The sequence below is a fragment of the Vombatus ursinus genome, unplaced genomic scaffold (assembly GCF_900497805.2).
Source record: "Vombatus ursinus unplaced genomic scaffold, bare-nosed wombat genome assembly UNPS02000577.1, whole genome shotgun sequence".
NCBI lineage: Eukaryota > Metazoa > Chordata > Mammalia > Diprotodontia > Vombatidae > Vombatus > Vombatus ursinus.
The window spans coordinates 21490747-21516354 of NW_020940355.1; the positions used below are offsets into that span (position 1 = coordinate 21490747).

Consider the following 25608-nt stretch of genomic DNA (forward strand, 5'->3'; position numbering starts at 1 on the left):
CTCTTGTAGAAGTTGCCACTTGATTTAAGCTTTAAAGGAAACTAGGGATCCAAGAAAGAAGAAGGAGAGAGGGTGAGGGAGGGAGAGGAAGAGAGGCAGGGGGAGAGAGAGAAAGAAGGAAGGAAGGGGAGAGGGAGAGGAAGTAGGAGAGGGAGTGGGAGAAAGAGAATGAGAGAGACAGAGAGAGAGAGACACAGAGAGACAGAGAGAGAGACACAGAGAGAGAGAGAGAGAGAGACAGAGAGAGACAGAGAGAGAGAGACATAGAGAGAAAGGCAGGGACAGAGAGAAAGGTGCATGTTACATCAACCAGGTGCTGGAGAGTCCAGCTGGAGCAGGCATTCCAGGGAGCGCTTTTTCTCTAGCTTTCTAGCCAATGACTCTTTTTTCTTTTTCCCTCTCAGTTGGTGGGTAACACCCATATCCATCCCATGTAGGAAGGAACTTGAACACTTCAATCTATTCTAACTGTCAGGCCCAATTTTCCCTTTCTAGCAGTGGTGGATCAAGTCCTGCTAGCCTCACATACCCCTACTGCTATTACCAACTACAATCATTTTAGTAAGATGGAGGACCACCAGGCCTTGCCATCTGCCTTGCTAGTATACCCTAAGGACAAAATACAACACAACAGAAGCTACAGCTAGAAGGGGACTTAGCAATCATCTAATTCAATGCCCACATTTTACAAATAGGAAAACTGAGGCTCAGAGGTTAGCAATGAAGGGTAAAGACCAAAGACTCACCTAGGCGCCTAGATTGAGCTGAGCTGAGCTGATCTTTGCTGATTAGCTTAAAGCCATTATAATGGAAAATGCTGACTTTGTGTTTGGGCTCAGTGATGAGGAATTAACTATGTCATCAGAAAGTGATATTGTGAACTTGGTGATTGTCTGATTGGAAAAAAAAAGTAACACAGAATTTGCAAATGACTGAGGAAATGGGTGTCATTCATCTTACATATTATATGACAGCTATGGGATACACTGTTATTTAGTACTTTCAAATATATAGATTAGCTCTCAGAGATAAATAATTTGGGGTCCATTAATCATGTCTTTAGTAGACATAGACTTGGCTTAATAGCCCTGACCCTGGAGAGATGCTTAATGTGTATACAACACCGTAGAACAGAAAAGCTATATATAAATGTAAGCTATTATTTTACTTATACTAAACAAATTTAAGACCTACCTCTTTGCCTTAGCTGATCCTTATAATGTCCTCTTACTCTAACCTTTGAACCAGCAATCTGGAAAAATGCCCTCATTTTATTTCAGTCCTCCTTTACTCAATTTTACATAACCAAATACTGTATTGCAGTAAGATAAAAGCACCAAGAAATGGTCAATATTAAGTGCTTGTTTCACAGAACGAGACAAAGACTATATGCTTAATTTTCTAACTCCTAATATGCCAATTTATAGAAGCACTGGGTGAATTTAACACAACCAACCACGCTAAATGAACTCAAAATGAGGACAAGATTTAATTGGGTAAAAATATCACTGGTTCTCTGATTCAATGCCCTTCTTAAACCTGACAGATTTTCCTTTTTCTCTCTCCTCCCCTCCTTCCCTCTCTCTCTTTCTCTGTCTCTCTCTCTCTCTCTCTCCCCTTCCTTCTTTTTTTGGTTGTGTGCTTGTCATAGACAAGAAATACTGAAGGACATAAGTTAGTTTTCATGAAAGGGTAAAAGTAGAGTTGTAGTGGAATATGAAGGTACTGTCTCTCTCTCTATATATATATATATTTATTCTACTCTCTGTACTCTCAAATGCCTAAGGTAAACATAGCCAAGGTTTGGTATTGAGGACAGTGCAAAACAATTAATCAGTAAACATTTATTACACACCTACTATGTGCCAGGCACTGTTACAGGTAATGGGAATACAAAAACAAAAGATGGCCCCAACCCTTAAAGAGGGATGATAAATAAATATATATGACAGATTTTACATACATACAAATATACATATATTTTATATACATACACACACAAATGATAGAAGGTGGTACTAACAACTAGAAGAATCAAGAAAAGCCTCTTGAAGGAGGTAGAAATTGACCTAATCCTTGAAAAGAGGGATGAGGGGCAGCTAGATGGCCCAGTGGATAGAGCACTGGCCATGCAGTCTGGAGGACCTGAGTTCAAATCTGGTCTCAGACACATGATACTCACTAGCTGTGTGACCCTGGGCAAGTCACTTAACCCTGACTGCCATGTTGCCTTGCCAGAGAGAGAGAGAGACAGAGAGAGAGAGAGAGAGAGACAGAGAGAAACCTAGATGTTCAAAGAGATGGAGGTACAAAGGGAGAATGTTTTAGTAATTCTGGATAGTCCAGGAAAGGCATAGAGGTAAGAGATCAAATATTGGTTACAGATCATAAAAGACTTTAAATGACAAGCATAAGGACTTGCGTTTCATCCTTCATGCAATAGGCAGCCACTGAGCTGAAACATGGTTAAACCCATGCTATAGGAATATCAGTTTGGCAGTTGTGTGGAAGATGTACTAGACAGGAAAGAGGCTTGAAGCTGGGAGACCAAATTAGGAGGCTTGTAGGTATTGCAGAGATTGAGGCAAGAAGTGATGAGGGCCAGAAATAGGATGGTTACATTGTAAATAGAGTGAAAGGCACCATGAGGAAGCCGCTGCAGAGGTAGAACGGACAAGATTTGACAACTGGTTGTATATAGGTGCTGAGTGAAAGGGAAGAGTCAAGGATGATTCCTAGGTTGTAAACCTGAGTGACTGGAAGAACGGCAGTGCTCAAGAAAGATAAGAAGTTAGGAACAAAGATCAATTTGGAAAGAAAGATGTGTTCAGTTTTGGACTTGTTTGCCAACAGAACAGCTGGGTGGAGAGTCCAAAAGGAAGTTGGAGATATAGTACTGATGTCAGGAGAGATGCAGTCTGGAAATGCAGAATTGGGAGCTGGCTGCAGAGGAGGCAAGGTGATACAATGGAAAGATTATGGACTGGACTTGGAGGAACTGAGTTCATATCCCATCTCTGTTGCTTTCTTCCAATGTAACCTTGGGCAAGTCATTGGACTTCCCTGGGCCCCCGTTTCCTCATCTTGTAAAGTTAGGGATTGGCTTAGATGGATTCTGATTTGAATTCTTTTGGCTCTAGATTTATGAATGGACTTGAATCCATGGAAGAGGAAGAGATAAGTGAAGAGCCTATGAATCCAGAAGCTCTAATTGGGGTCCACAGGACCCTACTAATAGTTTTCAAGGGATCCATGAACTTGGAAGGGAAAAACAAATACAAGCTTTTTTCACTAACCTCTAATTGAAATTTAGCATTTCCTTCAATTACTTAAAGACACTATTATGAGAAGGGGTCCATAGGCTTTGCCAAATGGGGCAGGGTATGGTGATGATCCTGCAAAGGAGACTGAGAGGGCTCATTTAGACAGGTAGGAAAACTACTAGGATAGAGCATTTTCATGAAACTCTGGGGAGGAGGGACAGAGTCAATTGTGGCAGAAAGTTTAAGGAGGATAAGGACTGAGAACAAAGGCCATTGGATTTGGTAATAAAAAGATTACTGGTGTCCTTGGAGACAGCAGTTACAGATAAGGAGGGGAGATGGAAACTAGATTGCAAGTGGTTAAGAAGTCAGTGGGAGGTGAGAACTTTTTCCAGGAGTTTGGCTAAGAAAGAGGAAAGACACAGGATGATGGTCTGAAGGCACAGTTGGGTTGACTGAAGGTTTTTTTTTTAAGGGATGATGGAAGAGATCTGAAAATGTTTTTATGTATCCCCATCACCCTCCTTATGTTTCATTAATTCTGTTATCTGCCAAGGTAATTTCTAAATCAACCACACCAACTCAATTTATTTGGCTTGTGACTCAAAACTGAATAAATCTGACACAGTGATAGACATATTGGCTCAAAGTTCTGGCCAAATTCCTGCTTAGGTACTTAATGTATATTTTGGCTTCTTTAATTGTGTCTAAAAGTGGGTATTAGATAATAGTATTCTTATCCAAGCCCACAATATGGTACTAGGAGCAGAATGGTTACCATTTTGTGTCACAAGTAGTTAGTATTTACTGATGAATGAAAGGGTGCCAGGATAAATCATCTAGAAAGCAATTGGGTACAGGATGAGGTAGAGGATTTCTAGATGTGTCAGCTACTTTTCAGTACAAAGCCAATTCTGAATCTAAATGTAATGCATTTTGAGTTTCTGGTTTTCCTTAGACTATTGAGGCCTGAATAGACCCCTGGATATCAGTCAGTTTCAGTACGTGCCCGTTAGTATTGCAATGTTTTATACCCACAGATTGACATCCTGATGAATAAGGCCAAACAGGCCTATAAACATAAAGTCTTCACAACTAATAGAAAAACAATTTAATTCAAGTTCATATCCTACTAATGGCAGGTTAGTTCCATTATCTTTGTAAATGAAAGAGAGCTATCATTCTGCATATTACAGAATATATAACCCATCTGTCATGTACAGCCTAGAACCCCCTTCTCTTCATAGATAGGTTTCGATCTTTGGGAAGGAAGTTGTCTCTAATAACAATTGGAATGACTCATTTTCTACCATCCCAAAATCATGTCTGTGAATATATAAATTTACCTCATTTCTAGTTTTTCATAGAACTATTCTTTTTCCTTTCCTCCCTAGTCCTACAACAGCAATATGTTCCTCATAAACCTTTTTTTTTTTTTTAAATATGAAGGATGTTTATTTCGATGTATAAAGAGCAGAGATGGTACTTATATCAAGGCCAAATCATCAAGGGAATGGGTATACATGGAACCTCTTCTTTCCCCGAAAGTTGGTTTCTTTCCATGAATTAATCATTTTATAACAAAATATAGGTAGCCCTAGTAGTATGAGTAGAGTCTGGAACTTTGGGAGGTAGCATCTGTATCTTCCTCATACCTGCTTCTCCTGGGACTTCTGCTTACTCCCTCCTCCAGAATCTTTCATCATGGTTGATGCTCCTCTAGGAATCATTTCTTCAGGAGATGCTCTAAGAATAACATGACCAGATTACCGTCCTCACCACACTCTGCTAGGCTCAGGTATCATTCACTACCCAGATGGCTCCCTGCTTCCCCACAAGTACCATGACTCTAAGAACCACCTGCTATCCTTGCACATGGCTTACTTTCAACTCAATTCAGTTCAATTCAATTCAGCACCCACCATGTACCAAGTACAGCACTAGGCACTGGAGGTAAAAAGTCAAAACCCAAAACAGCTCCTATCCTTAAGGAGATAAGCGTGTACACTGATAAGGAAATAGAAGGTAATTTGAAGATGCCTCAGTGACAGAGGTAATCAGGAAAGATTTCAGGCAGGAAAATTTACCTTATATCAAGTAAGATTAAGGAGTGTAAAAGTTGGGGTGGACATGAGGAGGGAGGGCGCATAATACTTCAGGCACGCTGGACAATCCTGTGGAAAGTTGTAGAGTCAAGAGATGGATTGTCAAGTTCATGGAACAGTCAGCAAGCCAGTTTGAATGAAAGGCGGAGAATATGAAGGGAAGTAAGATGAAGTAAGTCTAGAAAAGGTATGTGGTAGTCAGGTTGTGAACAGTTTGCTTTTCCTTCCCAGAAATTCTTGCTTGCTTCCTGTTAGTGCTTCTTCTTTAGGCTGAAGGTATTAGGGGACAGCAAGTCCTTTTTCATCAGTGCAACACCCCTTCACCTATTGGTCTTAATGAACTTGATAAAAATGAAACTAAAAGTAAGTGGATCTAGTCTTGGGGTAAGCCTTTCCTCATCAGGGCATGCTTATTAAATATCTGACTGCCCGCATGCTTAGGTGTTTCTTTGAGAATTTCTCTCTTATATTCATTTTATGCCTCTCTGATCTCACATCTTGTTTTTAATCACAGCCCAGAGTGAAACACATGTAAGGTAATTACTCCTCGGTACACTGTGTTAGTGTGCACTGATTAGAAATCATTTTCAGAGTGAACACTATAACAAGGAGGTTTGATCAAAGCAGGATTATTATTTCAAGTTCTTCGCCTCAACCACATGCACTTTTCTCTTCCTTTAGAAAAACACATTTCATGGAGCTAGACCATCCAGGATATGATGAGGTTTGGGTGAAATGGAACTACATTCCTTTCTCACTTAAACATTTCATTAGGGTAGAGCAATCAAGCTCTTCGTACATATCCTGAGCCCTACACTTCACCACCAACCCTCTGTCTGTGGGAGTGAAGGCTGTACTGTTACACACACACCATGAAATGCAGTGCAGACCTGAGACCAAATTCTAACCAGAACCATCATGAATAAGGCCTCATTAACTCTTTCAGGCCACTGGGGTTTCATTAGGTGAATGGCCTCTTCAAGACATTAAATGTACAGTGGTGGATTCCACACACGTACTGTTTACTCACAGGCCCCATTTTACTGTCCCTGATTCACCACTGGGCCAGGCTCTTAAAAGAAGTATGCCTGGAAGATGACTGAAAACACTCAGATTTTAAAATCTCTGTTCTTTAAGCTTTTCCCAGTCTAACTTAGAAAGTGGACACCCAAGGAATGGGGTAGACCTTAGGGTATTGAGAAGGAATAAAAGTTAAAAACATCCTGGCAAGGACCATCACTGTTATATTTATTCAACATAAAAAGAAACTACCACTACTGCCACTACAACCACCAACAAAACACCAGGATTTCCTCTTCTCTTCCTCTCTCTTAAATGTTGATGATGGCTTGTATTCTGGTGGAAAAATGGGAATTTATTACATCAAATTTCAACTGTCAGTTACTGTTCTCAGAGAGAACTGGAATATAGGTAACAAAAAGCCATTAGTTTGGTTCTAGAACCCCATTATTAAATGGAAGTGTAAAGGCATGTGTAGGTACATGTTGCAATTTATTTTCTAATTTTAACTTCCACTGATCCTTAATAAAGAACAGAATAGCTAGCATTTATATAGCATCTTAAGGTTTGCAAAGTGCTGTACCAATATTATCTTGTTTTATCATCAAAACAACTCTGGGAGGTAGGTGCTATTATTATGCTCATTGCATAGGTTATATAGGGAGTTCAGGGTTAGCACCTCTGGTATGAGGGCTTGCTGAATCCTTTTCAGGGCGGTTCAGCCACCTTTGGTGTCCACCTGATTTACCCAACTCTCACCTGTGGCCTCAAGAAACTGTACCATGTGCAGGCCACACCCCATTAGACCATCCTGGCAGGTGGACTAAACCAGGTTAAAGGTAACTGACAGGCTTCAAACCTGTTGCAGAGTTAGGGGGATGTCTACCCCAAGAATCTGAAGATTTTACCTGGTAGAATGGGCAGATGAGAACAATTTGTTCCCACCATGAAGGTGGCTGAAGTAGGAGCTGTGTAGCACTTAGAGCTTGGTCAGGCATTGAAGAAATGAAAGTCATCCACTATATCCTGGGCCATCTTCAGTCATCCTGACTCTTGCCCTGCCACTAGACTTTGGTGACTCAGGAAGAGATAGTGAGGCTGACGACTTAGTGCAACTCTGCCTCACTTTAATCCAATTCACACACACAAGTCATCACCCATGATGTCATTGATTCTCTTCAAAAACAAAGAACAAACAAAAATAAGCAACACCAAGCCCCATTTCAGAGATGAAATAGGGATACAGTTTATATAACATAGGCACAATTTATATAACTTGTCCAAAGTCACACAGGTAGGAAGTGTAGGAAGCCAGATTTGAACTCAGTCTTCCCAACTCCATGTCTAGGGCTCTAGCCACTGTACCACCTAGCTTCCCAGAAAGCTAAAAAAATCCCCCAAACTTTCCTGTACTCCACTATATGTGCATAAAAGATAAATGGCAAGTCCATAAGCTGGCATCAGGGATTTACCAGACAGATTGTGCAGAATATCCTACTTTACCATTAACATCTAGAGGGCTGTACAATTATAGCTCAGCTTCCAAATGAAGGCCCCGAGGCACTACAAAATCCTTAAATGCTTCCTGGATATATTTAATAACAACAATAATAATTGTAATGACGCTGTATATTGATATGGCACTTTAAGGCTTAGTAATATTAGGGGAACACATTAACATGTGCAAACACACACAAACACAGACATGGTGCTTTAAGGTTTAATAAGGTACTTATAACTGAATAATGTAGGCAATGAAAGTGTTGTAATGCCTATTTTATAGAGGGAGGGCAGCTAGGCAGCACAGTGGATAGAGTGCTGTGCCTGGAGTCAGGAAGACTCATCTTCATGAGCTCAAATCCAGCCTCAGATGCTTTACTAGGTGTGTGACCCTGAGCAAGTCACTTCACCCTGTTTGCCTCAATTTCTTATCCATAAAATGAGCTGGAGAAGGAAATGACAAATCACTCCAGTATCTTTGCCAAGAAAACCCCAATGAGGTAAAAAAGAGTCAGACTTGACTGAAAAACGATGCGACAAAAATTTTATAGAGGTGAATGTTTGAACCTCAGAAAGGTTAAGTGACTTGTCCAAAGTCATACAGCTGGGACGTGCCTGACCCAAACCCAGGTTTCCTCACTAAGTCTCATCTTGTCAAACAGTGCCAGAGAAAGATGAAATGATATTCATTACAGTTTAAATGACAAATATATCTTCTCGCATTCTGCTCATTTGAAAACTAGTAAACTGGAGCATGACTGAAAACACTCAGATTTTAAAATCTCTGTTCTTTAAGCTTTTCCCAGTCTAACTTAGAAAGTGGACACCCAAGGAATGGGGTAGACCTTAGGGTGTTGAGAAGGAATACAAGTTAAAAACATCCTGGCAAAGACCATCACTGTTATATTTATTCAATATAAAAAGAAACTACCACTACTGCCACTACTACCACCAACAAAACACCAGGATTTCCTCTTCTCTTCCTCTTTCTTAAATGTTGATGATGGCTTGTATGCTGGTGGGGCAGCCAAGAGGCACAGTGGATAGAGTGCTGGGCCTCAAGTCAGGAAGACATGATTCAAATCTGGCCTCAGATACTTACTAGCTGTGTAACTCTAGCCAAGTCACTTAACTCTGTTTGCCTCACTTTCTTCATCTGTCAAATGAGCTGGAGAAGGAAATGCCAAACCACTCCAATATCTTTGCCAAGAAAATCCCAAATGGGGTCATGAAGTGACCCGACTGAAATGACCAACAAGAATTTGTGTATGGCATATATAGCAACTCTTTGTTTAAAAGAATATTAGATTAACCACTTTCCACTTTCTATAAGCAGCTCTGCTTGGTTTCAATTCTGCAATATCATGCCCCACCCAGGATAACCTGAAATCTCATTACCATGTTGACAGACTCAGTTTTTTGTACTCAAAACATTCTCAACTCCCTAAATCCCTTCTCTCCTCTAATTGGGTGCAATGGAGATACAAATACAAAGGTCAGTACCTCCCCACAAGAAGCTTATATTCTAATAGGATGAGACACACATAGAGAAGGATGGCTGGGGGAGAGGGTTTTGGTTTATGAGGTCACTTGGATGGTGAATGCAACCATAGGGCAATTGTTCGTCATGGTCTTTCCAGAAGCAACGATTTCATTATTGTTCTCTAAGGAGGAGAGATATAGTCACAGGGCAGATAGGGGCAGATAGATGTGAAGCAAGGTCTAGAGCTGGTGGGATATAGTAGGTCACGTGAGTTTGTACCCACTTATCTATCAGGACAGCTCAGTCTTCTATTAAAGTTCTATAGCTGAGGGGATGAACACATAAGGAGGTATTATCTCCAATTTTCAGATGAGGAAGCTAAAGGATAGTGAAGTTTAGTGACTCGCTCAGCGTCAAGTTGGTGGGGGAAGTTAGGACTAAAATTCAAGTTTCTGGGTTTTTAACTCAGGTCACTTTCCATTATAGTGGATTACTTGATTATTTATGCCTCTTGGAGAAATTAAGATTTTTACAAAATGGATTTGCCCTTTAGGATTTCAAAATATTTCTTTTAAAATTTAGTATCATGAAATGATTAATTTGTAATTTTCTGTCATTATCCTTATAATTCTACTTTTAAAAGTGTTATTATTTTACTAGCCTCATCCAATATTGTTTGTTTAATTTAATATGTGATTAAATGCTTCTGATTATTCATTCAACTCCTCCTGTTGGTATTTAAGAATTAATGACATTTCTTTATCATGACTCCCATAAGAAATAAAATTGCCCTTGGAAAATTAGTAGAGGGCTGTCACTTTAAAATATATCTAGCAGTTGCCATATTTTAGAAAAAAAATTTTATCACCAAAGAGATTTTAAAATAAAAATAGATTTCAAATGAAAAAAAAAAAAACAACTGAGTCAGCTCTTTAACATGATTAACATGTTAAATTTAACATGATTTACAGTTTCATTCTCTGTTTCACTGAACATTTTTTCTTCATTTTTAACATGACCTTCAGTCCTTTTGGACTAGATAACCTCTAAGGTACTTGTCCAGCAATCAGATGGGTAGGTTCTAAACCTCATGGTCTTACAGAGTCCCCTACTGCATCAGGACATTGTAGTAACCCTGAAAACACGTCAGAAATTTTAGAGACAATGATGTCCATTCACTACAAATTTAAAATCTCATCCATAGTAATCCAGGTAAAGACTGCAGATATCAAATTTTGCCATTCTGTAACCTGGCTAGTAGTTTTTATTTCCTTTTCCAAATTATTTTCACCATCAACAGGACTTCCATAGGGTGTGAAGAGTCTGAACTCTCCTTATTTCTTCCATATTATGCTAAGCACTGGAAACAAAGAAAGGCAAAAATAGTCCCTTCCCTCAAAGAGCTTACAATCCTGCTATATGCCTGGCTCACCTCCTTTTCCAGGCATGGACAAAATCCCAAAGACAAACAATAAAGATCATTTAACCTGAAGTCAGGGTACTGTGGTTGCATATTTATAAATAATTATATACATCATTAAATGCAAGGATTTAGGTTTGCCCCAAAATAAGGATCCATTAGCTGTGTTCCCTTTAAATAATATGTATGTAGGTATGTATATATTTTGAGGCAGCCAGATGGCTCAGTGGATAGAGCCCTGGGCCTAGTTAGGAAGATTTGAGTTCAAATCAGAGACATGCTAGCTGTGTGACCCTGAGGAAGTCACTTAATCTCTGTTTGCCTTAATCCACTGGAGAAGGAAATGGCAAACCAATCCATTATCTTTGCCAAGAAAATCCCATGGACTGTACTGGTATGCTGCAATGCATGGAGTCATAAAGAGTCAGACATGACCAAAGACTGAACAATAACATGTATGTGTGCATGTGTATATAAATATATATGTATGTATATACGTATATGTGCATATATGTATGTATGCATTTTACTCATGTGTATTTATTTGCATAATACATATATATGTAAATCTTTTTTTTAATGGGGAAAGGGACTAAAGATATAACCATCAAAGCCTGAGAACACATCAAAAGCTGCCCTGTATTCTCTTGGATGTCTCATCTCAGAAAATAGGGGTTCACACCTCTTTTGCTTACTAGCCATGAAACCCCGGGGAAATCATTAACATATTTCAGACTCAATGTTTTTCTCTGCAAACTATGTATTATTTGCCTTACAAGGCTGTTGTGAAGAAATCACTTTGTTAACCTTACATCACTATATAAATGGGAATAAACATGGAATCTCAGAGTTGGAAGGAAGCTCAGAGATGAATTAGTCCAACCAATCTTCTCCCTTTGTCTACAACATCCCTGAGACCTGGTGTTAATGCTCCCCTCTTGAAAAGTAACAGTGAACTGAACTCACTAATTGTAAAGAAGGCCATTTCACATTTGAACAGTTCTAAAAGTATTAGGATATTATTCCTCACGTGGAACAGAAATCAGATACTTGGCAACTCCTGTCTATTTCTTATAGTTCTGCCCTCTGGGGCCAAGGACAAAATCAATACATATCCCATCTACTCTAAGCTTCCTCTTTTTCAGGGTAGACGTCCCCTATTTCTTTAGCTGGCACTCTGGTGGCATGGTTTCCCATTCCCTTCTCATTCTGTTCCTTTTTCTTGAGACACTCCCCCTTGTTAATCTCTTTCCCTAAATAACTGACATTTATATGGTGCTTTATGGTATTACCCCATAAGGTAGTACAGGTAGGTAGTACAGTGTTATCCTTATTTTATAGATGAGGAAACTCAGTCTGATAGATTAAATAACTTTCCCACAGTCACACAACAAGTAAATTTCTAAGGTGAGAATTCTACAGTTCCATTTCCATTATAACACACTGCTATGCTTCCAAGAACAAAGTACTTTATATGCAGTTAAACCAGGGTATGGGACAGTAGGAATATAATTTTCTTCATAATGGTCATACCGTGCTCATCTTGTACTTGAGTAGCCAATTTCTGACCATAATATAGAATTTTACGTTTATCTTATTAATCTTATTTTATTAAACTCATTGTTCTAGCTTGATAATCACTCACATTCATAGAGTGCTTTAAAATATACAGTTACTCTGCCTACCTCTGAGGGAGTTCAATTCTAATTATTCCATTTTACAGTTGAGAAAACTGAAGCTCAGAGACTTGAAGTCATGTGCCCTTACTGAATGTTCTTATCACTGCACCAGGCTGACTCTATTCTCTCTTCCAATGTACTTAAAAAATCCAGAGCAGACGATAGTCAAGAAAACTCTACTGGTCTTATTGTTTTGGCAAAAGCATGAACACATTTCCATTGAACTATATAGATGGCTTGGTGGATTTATTATCCAATGGTTAAATGGCCCAAGAAATAACTTTTTAGGAAAATAACTGACTGTATTTTCCAAGGGTCACTCTTCTTAGGATAACTTCCCTTCAAGACTTACTTTGACACCTTTTTTTTTTTTCATACCAAGATTGTTTACAATCTACAACATCTGAACAAACTGTTCACAGAATTGTATGACACTGTTCTTTATCTGAAACTATAGGGATTTCTTATCAGATATGCATTTTTTAAAGAAAACATTGAGTTTTAATATCTATATCCAACTCTATCTATATATCTACCTAACTATCTATGCATGCAATATTCACATAATAAAATAAAACTCAGTAATCATTCCAAAAAATGAAGATTTAAAATTATCTGTACCATTTCATAAAATTTAGCTTACACATTTACTAATGAAAGCAAAAAACCTCAAGCCTCTCTCCAACAGAAATAATTAGCCACCCAAGGAAGCAAACCAACTGATCATAATAGCTATTTTTAATAGTAGTTTGAAAATGCATGTTATCTCAGTGCAGTTCAATGTAATTTTAATTAAACAAATTTACAATAATGAGCTCAATAACTGCTTGGCTGTTTTCTCCATTACAATGAGAACTGGAAGGAAATGGAACTTTCTTCTTCATACTGTGAGTGCTGAGCCTGAGTAAAAGGATTACTTTAAATGGACAAATAATAAAATTACAAGAAACAAATTTTAAAAACTGATTAAATTTGTTATGGATTTCAATTCTACACTAACACTGAACATGTGTGGCTATTGATCTGGCAAATACTGCTCTGCTTTGGGGGGCCTGGGGTGGGGAGAGGGGAGGCCAGGAGAGGGAGGTGAAGCCAAAAACTAGAACCCAAACTGGCAATTCTATCACCCAAAGAAACACTTTAAAATGTCTGCAGGCCAAGCAGCACAAAAAACACCCCCAAGACAAATTTGGGTTGTTGTATATTTGTGCAGAAGGGGGTGGAGTTCAGGACACAAGGATCTACAGTGTCATCTGACAGCTTCCTGTTTTAATGAATTATTCTTGCTAATGAGTTATCTATGAAGTTCAGTAGTTTCTACCTGCTGAAGAAATATATAAGTGTACTGTAAAGTTCTGTACCCTAAGACAAAGTCCCTATCATGCTGTCTTAGTCATATCTCTACCCAGGAGAACAGAGTCCTTAAAACGGACAGGGTAACTCTGATAACACAGAGAAAGTGTAGGGAAAAACTTAACTGCCACCGATATAGAAAAATAGTAAAAACAGAACCTGCCCAAGTACAACAACAATAATTTATGTAATACTTTATGGTCATTAGTGGATTAGCATTGTATAGCAAAATATTGAATCTGTCACTCACTATCTGTGAGCAAATCACTTCCTCTATCTAGGCTTTGGGGTTTCTATCCATAAAATAAATGCTTGCTTCACAGGTCTTTTCTTTTCTTTTTTTTTTTTTTAAGGCAATTGGGGTTAAGTGAATTGCCCAGAGTCACACAGCTATTGAGTGTTATGTGTCGGAGACCAGACTGAACTCAGGTCCTCCTGACTCCTGACGGTCGGTCCTCTACCCATGGTACCACCTAAATGCCCACTTCACAGGTGTTTTCTGCATCTGCCTCATCTCTCTCTTGGGCTTCAACTTTGCAGTTGATTCTATGTTCCTTTGGTAAGACCTAGAGAATCAGAAAACCAGCTATCTATTGACCCAGGTGTCTAGACAGAATTCCTTTTCACCTCCACTAGCTTCCTACAGTTCCAGCTTCCCAGCAAATGGAATGACAACCTGTGGGTACTGATGCTATGCTGTATCTCCTGCATCTTCCATAGAATCCTTGGGGACAGACACGTCGATCAGTCTCTTTTGCTAGGTCTTCCTTCTGGTCACACTCAGTAACTGTAAGTATCCTTTAAGGGTCTATCTTGGTCCCTCTCTTCTCCTCTCTCTGTACCATAATGGGTCAATTATCATCACTAGATCAGTAATTCTCAGATCTTTATATCCAGCCCTAACCTCTCTCCTGAGCTCGTCTCCTATCACCAATCTGAACATCTCAAACTGGATATCTCTTATATTCAACATGTCCAAAACAGAACTTACTCCTCTGGCTCCCTCCTCAAACTCTCCTCTCTCCCAAATTTCCCTATTATTGTGGGCATCACCATCTTCCCAGACACCCAAGCTCAGTGTAATCCTCTCATACTCAATTTCCTTTTCTCTCACCTGAAACTCCAGTGAACTGTTTAACAGAACCCTGCTTATCTTTCCACTGCAACTGAATAAAGAAACAAAGAAACAGCTGAGCTGCAAGGATTCTCATACTAACAAAAGCACCCCAGGGAACCCCAGAGCCAGGGGTGCAGTGGGTGATGAGCTGACACAGCAATGGAACAGTCACAGGTGTGGTGGCTCTGGATATGTATAAAGGGATGAGACCTGCTGCACAAAACAAGTTAGGACCCACTCTTTATTCGGTTCTCTGTAGAGTGGGTACTTCTATAGTGGTGCTCAAGTTGGGATTGTTTCAGAGCTTATAAAAACCTTATTACAGTGTACTGAAGGGACAGCCATCCTTAACATGTTGCAAATTGGTGCAACTGCCTGTAGTGGTCTTTGGAAGTAAGGAAACAAGCACTTATTAACCACCTACTATGTGACAAACACTGTGCTAAGCTCTTTACCAGATGTTTTCTCATTTTAACCTTACAACAACCCTAAGGGGTGAATGCTATTATTATCCCCATTTTACAGCTGAGGAAACTGAGGCAGGCAGTTGTTTTGTGACACTGCTAATAAGGATCTGAGGCTATTCAAACCTGGGTCTTCCTGACTTCCTGCCCAGTTTATTATCTACTGTGTCACCACCTAGCTGCCTCAAGAATTTAGTGGGTTCTTCTTCCACTGACAATCCTTTCTTGACATTTTTCCCCTTCAGGCTTGTCCTCAACATTTACTTCAACCTGTATAAAAATATGGGTGGGGGAGAAAAGAAATGGGGACCCAACTCAAAGAATGATTTGCCTTGGCCATATACCCTCTGGGTCGTTAACATCTTCAGGGATGGTCCAGATTAGAGGAACTTCACTATTCTACCCGAGTTCCCCTCCCCCCCAAAACTATTCCAGGCAATACAAAGAACAGTCAAAGATGACCAGAGGCAGTGGTCTGTAGAGCACCTCTTGTAAGCCATTAATTGGATGTTAGGGAGAATGAATGACTATTATCTTTATAAAGGTGTTTCATAAAGCAACAGAGCATGAAACGACACAGCTCATTAAGCCAGTGGCTTGTGTTCTCTGCTAGCTGGTGTCAAGCAGCCCCTTCTCCTCCAGTGAGCCATGCAGGGCTGCATGCTGCACCTTGGGGCTCTGCCAGGTCAGCTGCTGAAGGTAATCCCGAAGAATCCTTCAGCAAATGCTGACGTACTGGGGAATGAGGGAGAACAAGGCGATTGGGGACTGAACTCATTGTGTTTTAATTTGTCTAGTGCTGGCAGAAAATGGGGCAGCTTGCAACACTCGGCTAAAATGTGCCTTCTGAAGAAGGAAAGCTTAAGATGCAGGCTCACTTACAGGGAGAAGGAAAGGAAGGAAAGGAGGGGAAACAGCACAGATGCCCAGGCTCCGAACAGGTCTAAACAGTATTTCTTCTCCGCTGTCTAAACAGCAACAGTACAATGTTCTGACCCATACATTCTCATAGTTTACAGGGGTTTTTTGTTTTTGTTTTTGAAGGAAACAAAACCGGGGGCTTTTTGACAAGCTCCGCAGACTTTAACTAGTCTCCTCAGCAACGGCACACTCTCAGTTCAGGGGCAGTCAACCCCTAGAAGCCTAAAAACATTAGCCTTATGTGAATATTAAGTTGGAATATTTTTTAAGTCTCCTACAACACTTCCTACAGATAATTAAAACTTTTCAACTGTCTACAGCCACCAGACAAGAGATTTTATTCATTAACCAATGGGGCCATCTGCCTTCTCATAGCTTACATCATCCTTGAATCAGATGCATGGGGAAGGCATTAGCTAGATCTAATAATAATAATAATAATAATAATAATAATAATAGCAGTAACAATAATTGTGCAGTCTGGCCTCTTATGCCCCTTTAACAGAGCATTTTTAGTTTTTCTCTGATTAAAAATTTACTCCTTAAGTACTAGGGAGAACATGGTTCACGTCTGCATGACAGTTTTATGTATTTCTCGGTCTATTTCCTTCCTTTCCTTGAACTTCCCAGATGTGTACTTGGCTGCCAACGATACTAGTTAGCTTCACTGTTGGGACCAGGTTAGTCTAGTCTAGTTATATTTATTTTGAAGGTTACCTGCTAAATGTTACAAGCGATTTCTAATTTTTTAATGAGGCTTTACTACCAAGGAATAATAGTAAAAACAGTTAAAACACATAGCACTTTATTGTTTGCTAAGTGCTTTACACAAATTAAAACATTGGAAGGTAAGTTTACAAACCATCAACTCATCAACACTGCCTGTTTTGTATAGACTAAAACTTATGCACTTCATTTCCAGACTCTGGGTGGGTGCACTGGTTTCTCCATGAACATTTTCTAGTTCTACGTAGAGATCATGGGGACTTAGGACTACCTCAGAGTCACGGTATTATCATCACAGCCCTTAAAACTAAAGCACTGGGTTGCTGAGATTACCAAGAGGTTCTGGGTGCACAAGCCCTCTGGGTCAGTGGCACAGGTGAAAATCACCTGCCATGTCCTGGCCCCGAAGTTCACTCTCTAGGAACCTAACAAAGCTCCCCAAAATCTCCAATAAAGTCCCTTCTGTCCTACTTACCATTCAGGCTTGAATGGGGAAAAGAAGGTACAAAAAGCTGTGAGTGAGGAATGCATGTTCTACCCACAAAGTGATGGGCCATAAGGGACAGCTGCCCTAGTCTGTTAACACCCTAACTCACTACATATGCATTCAGTATAATCTTTATACTCCCTACTGTTTCTGTTCTATTCATTCATGCCTGATTACTTCACTCACTTGCTAAGCACTTCGTGCTTTATCACAAACATATTCAGGAAACAGATGTCACTACCACAACACTGAATGAATGGCAAGCTGTCTGTGTTGCCCAGGCATTGCCCAAGGATTCTCAACTTTAACACCAACTGCACTGGTCACAGTGATGAGAGGGAAAGGCTATCATAAAGAGTTACCTCCCTGAAATCATTTATAATCTAATGGCAGAGACAGAACAATGACATATTTAAAATACTAAAACAAACAAACAAACAAACCAAAAAACCCAAACAGTTTTTAACAGGTACACAATTAAGCTACAAAGGCAAGAATTAGAGAGGAGGAGGGAAGATGCATAGGTAGCAGGTCAGAGCAACTTCTTATGCTAAACTGAGGAACAATTCACTTGAAAAGACTACACCAAGGAGTCAAAAGCACAGAACTTTGTGTCTTTTCTCCTCCATAAAGTTCTCCCAGATCATTTGTTTTACGAGGGGATCAGATCCGGCAATGAAGCAATTAGAGTGTGGGTATGCAAACATGTCCTTGCTTTATTAAAATACACATAATCCTGAAATGATGCACAAAGATAAATAGTGGGCACAGTCTCCCCTGGTCCTGTGCTTACTGACTCCAGATGGAGACCACATGGAGCTAGGGGGGTTGTGTCAGGTCTGAGAAATGGATCCCCAATATAGGTAGGGTATTCAGAGATCTGCAGCTGAGAGGAACATTTGAACACTGAACATCTAGTCCAACCCCCACCTCATTTTAGCAGAAAACTGAGGTATGGAATACTAAGCAACTTGCCTAAAGTCAAAAAGGTGGTGAGCATTAGAGGGAGGATTTTGAACCTCTTATCAGCACCTTGAGAGGTCCTTCTCTATCAGATGATCAAATACATGAAGGCCTATTTATGACTTTGTTGTCTCCCCATGGGAAGTTCCACATTAGCTGTTAGTTTGCTGTGTCAGATTTGTGGCCTTAACCTATCAAAGCCTAACTACTCCCAGGCTATCACACCAACCCAGCCAAGAATACTCTCTCCCTCCTTTGAACTCACAGCACTTAATGTCTACACTACTCAATATATGTGATGTTTCTTAAATTATTTTTTTGTATATGTTTACATCCTTTTATCCCTTCAACCAGACTATAGGCTTCCTTGACTTTACCTTACAAACAAAGCAGAATCACAGTAGCACACAGGAAACATGAGATGCACAAATCTAGAAACATCTCCATCTCAAATGTTCAAATGGACTATTTGTGCCTGACTTGTGGTAGAGCCTTCTGAGCTGAGCTCATATTGTACTTATCAGCCACAGCTGAACACACTGTACCTTGACCCCCAATATCATGATGTCATAGGTTCTCTTCGAGTATGAAGGATGAAAAACATGTAGCTTTATACTGTGGTTCTGGAGAAAAAGTATGATAGGCTTGGAAGCAAGAGATTTTGGTTCAAATCTCAGCTCAAGACATTTAACCACTCTGAGCCTCAGTTTTCCCATTTGTAAAATAAGAATAACATTTTCACTACCCACTTCATATATTTGTAAGGAAAGGACTTGGAAAACCCTTTAGGGACTATACAATGAGTTATTATTACTATAGTACATTAAGTTATTATTATACATTAATTAAATAAAATTAATTTCTTTTAGGGACCTTGATGTTGTTAAATTGGTTGTACTACCTTTCATTTGGTCTGTGGGTTTCAGAGTGAGTTATTTCTTCTTGTCATCCAACTTTAAATGATCTATAACAACACTGGTGAGGAAAATTCATGCCTCTACTTGCCAAAGCTCTTCCACAACCTGGTGGATAGTTCAGTAATGAGTTGCTGAGACCAAAATGTTATCAACTGGTAGCTGGCCTCTTGATTGAAGTGGCACTTGAATGAGGATCTAATCCTTGCCATTTGTCAATCTTTCTCAATCCCCCATGCTATGACCTCCTCAGATTTAGAGACCTTAGAAATCATCAAGCCAAAACTCTCTCAATTTACAGATGAGGACCTCTGGACCAAGGCCTTTTGACCTCAGTCCAGTGTTCTTTCTGCTAGACCACATTATCTCTTGCTTACTAGAAAAGAAAACAAGAGCACAGAAATAGAGGTCTAAATCATAATTTAGTACTCCAGAGTAAGTAATCAGACTTGGCCACTTACCTCATCTGTCTTGTTATGTCACAGTTCCCTAAACTGCATGGCCTCAGGGACAGATGGTGAACAAAATATTCCCATACTTTTCAAAGTGATGACCAAAGGCATAAATTTAAAAATGTGTTAACCTTTGAACTGTAGTTGTCACTCTGCCCATCCAATGACTGATTATCTAAGTGGACACCCGGATACTTGACAACAGAGTTGTGAGATTGGAACAAACTGTCTCCCTCTTCTCAGCAGGCACCCATCCTCCTTCAGGATAGACAATGATCATGATTTGGGGTCAAAAAGAGATTTCCCCATTGGTAATTCAGCATGCAGCAATTAAGTTATACCTTGTAACTAACTCTATCTCAAATGTGACACATTTCACTAGTCCAACTACCGGATTCTTTCAGAGGGCTAGTATCTACACCACATGTATCCAGAGTAAGGCAGGCAGGAAATCAGTCAACAAACATTTACTAAGCACTTATTATATGCCAAGCACTGTGTTAAGTGCTGAAGATATAAAGAAAAATAAAAACAGTCCCTACCTTGAAGAAACTTACTTTTAAATGGGGAAGGCAGCTTGTAAATAATTAGGTACATACAAAATGTATGCAAATTCAATGTAAGGTAAACTAGAGGGACCAGGAAAGACTTCCTGAAGAAGGTAGGATTTGAGCTGAATCTTGAAGTAAATTAGGGGCTGTAAGAAACAAAGGTGTGGAGGGAATTGAAGCAGCTATGTGGAATAATTCATAGAGTACCGGACTTGAAGTCAGGAAAATCTGAGTTTAAATTCTGCTTCAATGGGCCTGTTCCTCATCTGTAAAATGGGGAGTAAAATAACACCTCACAAGGTTGTATCAAATGAGACAACAGATGTAAAACACTACACACATACTAGCTGCTATCATCCTCATCCTCTTTATTACTGTTTTTGTTGTAATCATTATTAGGGAGAGCATTCCAATCATGGGAGAAACCAGCCTGAGCACCATATAGATCACAATCACAGATGCAGAGATGGAAGAGACCTTAGATGTTATCTAGTCCATCATGTTTATTTCACACGGAAGGAACCTGAGGCTCACAAAGGTCACATGATTTGTTCAAGGTCACACACGAAGTAAGTGAAAAGCCAGGATTTGAACTAAGGTCCTTTGACTCCAAATCCAGTGCTCTTTCCACTGTCCTATGATATCTTTCCAATTTTTGGCAAAAGAGTAGTCAGGGTTCTTTTGGACTATATGGAAAATCAATGTACATGTAAACAGGGATGTGGAAGGATGGTTAGAGAATAATTCATGTGAAAGAAAACTAGGTATTTTTAATTGACTAATCAGTAAGCATTTATTAGTTTCCTCATCTGAAAGTGAGGACAACAATACTCGTAGTACCTTTCTCAGAGGTACTGAGTTTCAAAGATCAAATGAAGATAAAATGATTTAATGCATGGATAATGTAAGTTTTACAAACTATTAAATTCTATAATTATTGTTGTTATTTATAGCTCTCATGATGAGCTGAACCTCTTGATTGTCCCCCAAAGAAGGCACAATGGGTTGTTCCAACACTAGCTAGCTAACCCTTAGTTATCACCATTCAGGGACCTAGGGAATTTGCCTGTAAAAATAGCATGATAAGGTATATGACCTGAGCTAACCCTTCCTCAACTATGTTTCTCTAACACAGCATGTTTAACTATATAAAGTGCAAAAATGGAGAGTGGAGGGAAAGGGTAAAAACTACATACAGATTAATTAAATTCAGGTACAGGGTTCCTTTTATTCAATTCAGCTTGGTATAAGTTCATGCAAAAGCTAACTTCCACAGGCATTTTCAACTTTCCTTCTGAATTCACTCACATCCACCTCCACTTCCAGCCTAAGGCCAAAGTAATTTGTCTCAATTCTCTTGGTCCCAGAGGAAGTAAGAGCCTTTCTGTCTTGGTCCCAAGTTGAAATAGCTTTCCTCATAGCTACTTGAATTCTGATTCAATGGCTTCCCTGGATTCTATTCACAAAACTTCTTTGAATTGGACTTTCTTTTTTCTAGTTGTGTTGAGCTACCTTTCCTCTAAAAGCTTCTGCATCATTTTTAACTTTAGAGATATCCTGAAAGCTCCAAGACTCTCTGTAAAATCTTTCCACAAGCATCACCATTTAGGGATTGTAATCTTCCCTCCTGGGTAATTTTTCTTACAAATATACATAATGGACACCCATTCAAAGCCATACAAATTTGCAGAAATATCTATCTATCTATATGTATACATGTGTACACACACACATTTATCTAGAGATTAGAGAGCAGTGAATGTTCAGATTAGAAGGGTTCCTAGTGATCATCTATTCCAACTTCATCTCCATGTGATAGGAAGAAACATAGAATCATAGATGTTGACTTGATTAATGGTGATCAGCTAATGGTTAAGGAAGACTCCATGGCAGAAGCAACCTTTCAGATATGTTTTAAAGGAAGGAAGACTATACCCTCACCAACACATTTGTGGATCACACAGACACCGGCAAAGCAGTGAAGCAGAAGTGATATAGGAGTGAAAGACTTGGTGGTATCCTCAGAATCTGATGGATATTTTCTCAGAAAAGGGAGAAGAGAACAGGACCAATGGGAAGGGTTGAACTAACTCCCTGGTATCGAGAGTTCATAGAATTTTAGAACTTAAAGGGACCTAAGAAATCATCTAGTCTTCATTTTACACCAGCTACAAGGGAGTCTTTTACCTTATTTAATGTGTATGAGAAAGAGAGGGATTGCCAAAAATCCAAGACCTCCAAAGTATAGTAAAGGAGGCTTAAAAATGTATAATTAAAAGGGCAAAGGAGCGCTGAAGATGGGGAAAAAAATTGCAATTAGGGTTGACACCCTTGGAGACACGGTTTAGAGCATGAAATTTATGCAGCTATAATACAGTGAACTTATGTAGGGTCTTTTCCATTCCTTCCACCTCAGCTGCTAATGCCTTTCTTTCTAAAGCTACCTTTCCTCTATTCTGCATTTGTATTTTATGTACTGATTTAAGCATATGTTGTCTTTCCCATTAAAACAAGGAAGATGAAGGAAATGGTGTGCAGATTAAATACTTCCCAAAAAAAGTATACATACATTTTTAAGCTTAATCTGCACTGTTAACATTTTCTCTATCACTTTCCTAAGTCTAAACAATCAACAAAATAATAAATCCTCATTTTATAGTGTTTGCTGATTTCTGAGATATAAATGCTGCTCACAATGAAAATTTGAGTTAGCTCTCATGAGCTGATTTGAGCTGGCACACCTTGGCACACCCTTGGCGAGGTGCATCTGTATGGAGTAGGAACAGTGAATGAGAGGTTGGAGAGGACAGCAAGGAATGGTAGGCAGTGGAATCTAGGATAGGTTGGCAAGGTACCCAACAGATGAACCTGAAACCTTCAAATACATAGTTTTTTTGTTCATTCATCAAGTATGGATGATAGATTTGTAGTGAAAATATGCACTACTATGTAATCCTTTGATGTTTCTTAGACTCCATTTCATGATCTGGGGTCCATCTTGTATCCCTGACTTGTGATGCAGTTTTACTTTACTGGGGAAACTTATTAGGTGGTTTGCTGAATCCCCTCTCAACCCCACACCTTGGCTTTCCCTGACTGTACCCAGATAAGTGACCACCTCCTCCTCTGTTTCTTGGTATAAGGCCATCAGACCATCTCCTACACTGTCTTTTGGCATAAGCCATCATTGTCAAGATGATTAAGGTCAGAACACTGGGTAGGATTTCGCTTACTCTGGACCTAGGAGATAGACCCCACTGCTTGAGGTGGCCACGCCCAAAGCAGTGGCAGGCCTTTGATCACCGTGCACTTGGAGAGAGCCACCTCTCCTCCGTCATCCCCTCCTCCCCCAAATCTGGGGGGATGTCCTTGGAGATCACCGTAAAAATCCCATTCAAATCCTTAGTCAGAAGAGCAATCACTGACAGTCCCTTGAGAGTGCGATTGTCTTCCACTCTCAGTTGATGCTTGGGAATCAGCTCTTTCTTCCCACAGATAGTACCTACTTCCCTGAGTGGCATATCCTTTCCCCCATCATATTCTTCCATTCTCCTCTTCCCTACTGCTTACTATAGGTTTCTCTACTTGAGCATCCAAAGCTCAAGCATTGTCCTCTAGATCTTGTTTACATCCACCACCAAATGGCGTGGTAAGTGTCAATGTGACCCTAATAAAGCCTCATGTAATAACTACTGGAGTTGACCCTTCTTGTCAGAATGTAACCGAACCAGCTGAAAGGGCAATAATCTGAGCGTGGGCCACGGCTACCTCACCTTAGTTCACGGGCCGCTGACCAAAGCTGAAACTAAGTTTACTGGTAGCCTCACCTTCACAGATGGAACGGGACAAGCAGCCCTACTGCCACCCTCTGTCTTCTTCAAAGAAGAAGGGCTCGGACAGAGAACCTCATGCTTCAGTGGTAAATCACTAAGGTTAGCTTCATGAGCAGGACTTACTGCCTTCAAAGAAGACAGCAACGGCTGCAGGCCTGAACCCCATGCCTCTGTGACAGGGAATTCTCCCTTTCTCATGTCCCTTAGATGCATGAGATCTTGACTAGGACTCTTGAGTACAACTCCTGTGCACCAGTGGAAGGGAGTTAATCCCCTGTCAGGGTCGAGGCAAGGCTCGCACCCCTGTCAATACAAGGTCCATGCACATAAGACTTCATAAAACCTGAAGGTATCAATGTTAGTTGAGATAGTTTAATATTCTCAAAGCACTCGTTACTACACTACCTTCAAAATCAAAGGCTACAGAGGGGGAGCATAACAAAGTCAATAGACTGCTGACCCTGAAGCCAAGAAGACTTGGGTTTATGTCTTTCCTCTGATACAGTCTAGTTTTATGATTGTGGTCAAGTCATTTAACCTCTTACTGCTCTAGGCAACTCTTTAAAACTTCAAAATCACAGCTAGGTGGCACAGTGGATAGAACACCAGCCCTGGATTCAGGAGGACCTGAGTTCAAATCTGGCCTCAGACACATAACACTTAGTAGCTGTGCAACCCTGGGCAAGTCACTTAACCCCACTGCCTAGCCAAAAAAACAAAAACAAAACAAACAAAAAAAAACCTTCAAAATTGCAGAGGCAGTACCAACCTGCATTTACAGAGGGAGTTTCCTAATCTGGGAGACTTCCCTATGTGAGTGAAAACACAGGCCTAGTCCCTAAGTACTACAACAAAACGAGGATTAAATTTTAAATTAGCTATAAATTTTTCCCCATCTCTATGCTTTTAATATGGAGCTGAGTAGCAACAAAATAAAATCAGGGATTTAATTTTGAAACACCAATATCTGCGGTATAGCTGAATCCACTGTATCTTCTACTACTATACTTAAACTATTTCATGATAAGAATTCATAATCAGAATTAAGGCTTTGTAGTAAAGGAGGTCCCAAAAGTCTTAGTGCTTAACACTGTACCAGGACTTTTGGAATACCCTTCATACTTAATCAAAGAAAAACACAGCATCATTTATTCAACTTACAAAGAAAGGAAAAGATACCAAAATCTTTTGGAAAGATTTCAACAAGGAGAGGTAGGGCACTAAAGGAAACTTCTGATGACTTTTCAGGTTTAACAACAAATTCAGTGAACTGTAACATCATTCTCTGACAATTCACATTAACAGGGTTTGTTTTTTTTTAACCAAATGTAAATGAATAGATGTTTATTCTCAGAAA

General features: G+C 39.7%; 1 protein-coding gene across 3 annotated transcripts in view; it reads right to left on the reverse strand.

Annotated features, from left to right (window-relative positions):
- FARS2 (phenylalanyl-tRNA synthetase 2, mitochondrial) overlaps window positions 1-25608 on the reverse strand; it is a 611417-nt gene that overhangs the window by 179713 nt on the left and 406096 nt on the right. The gene's annotated exons all lie outside the window — the stretch shown is intronic.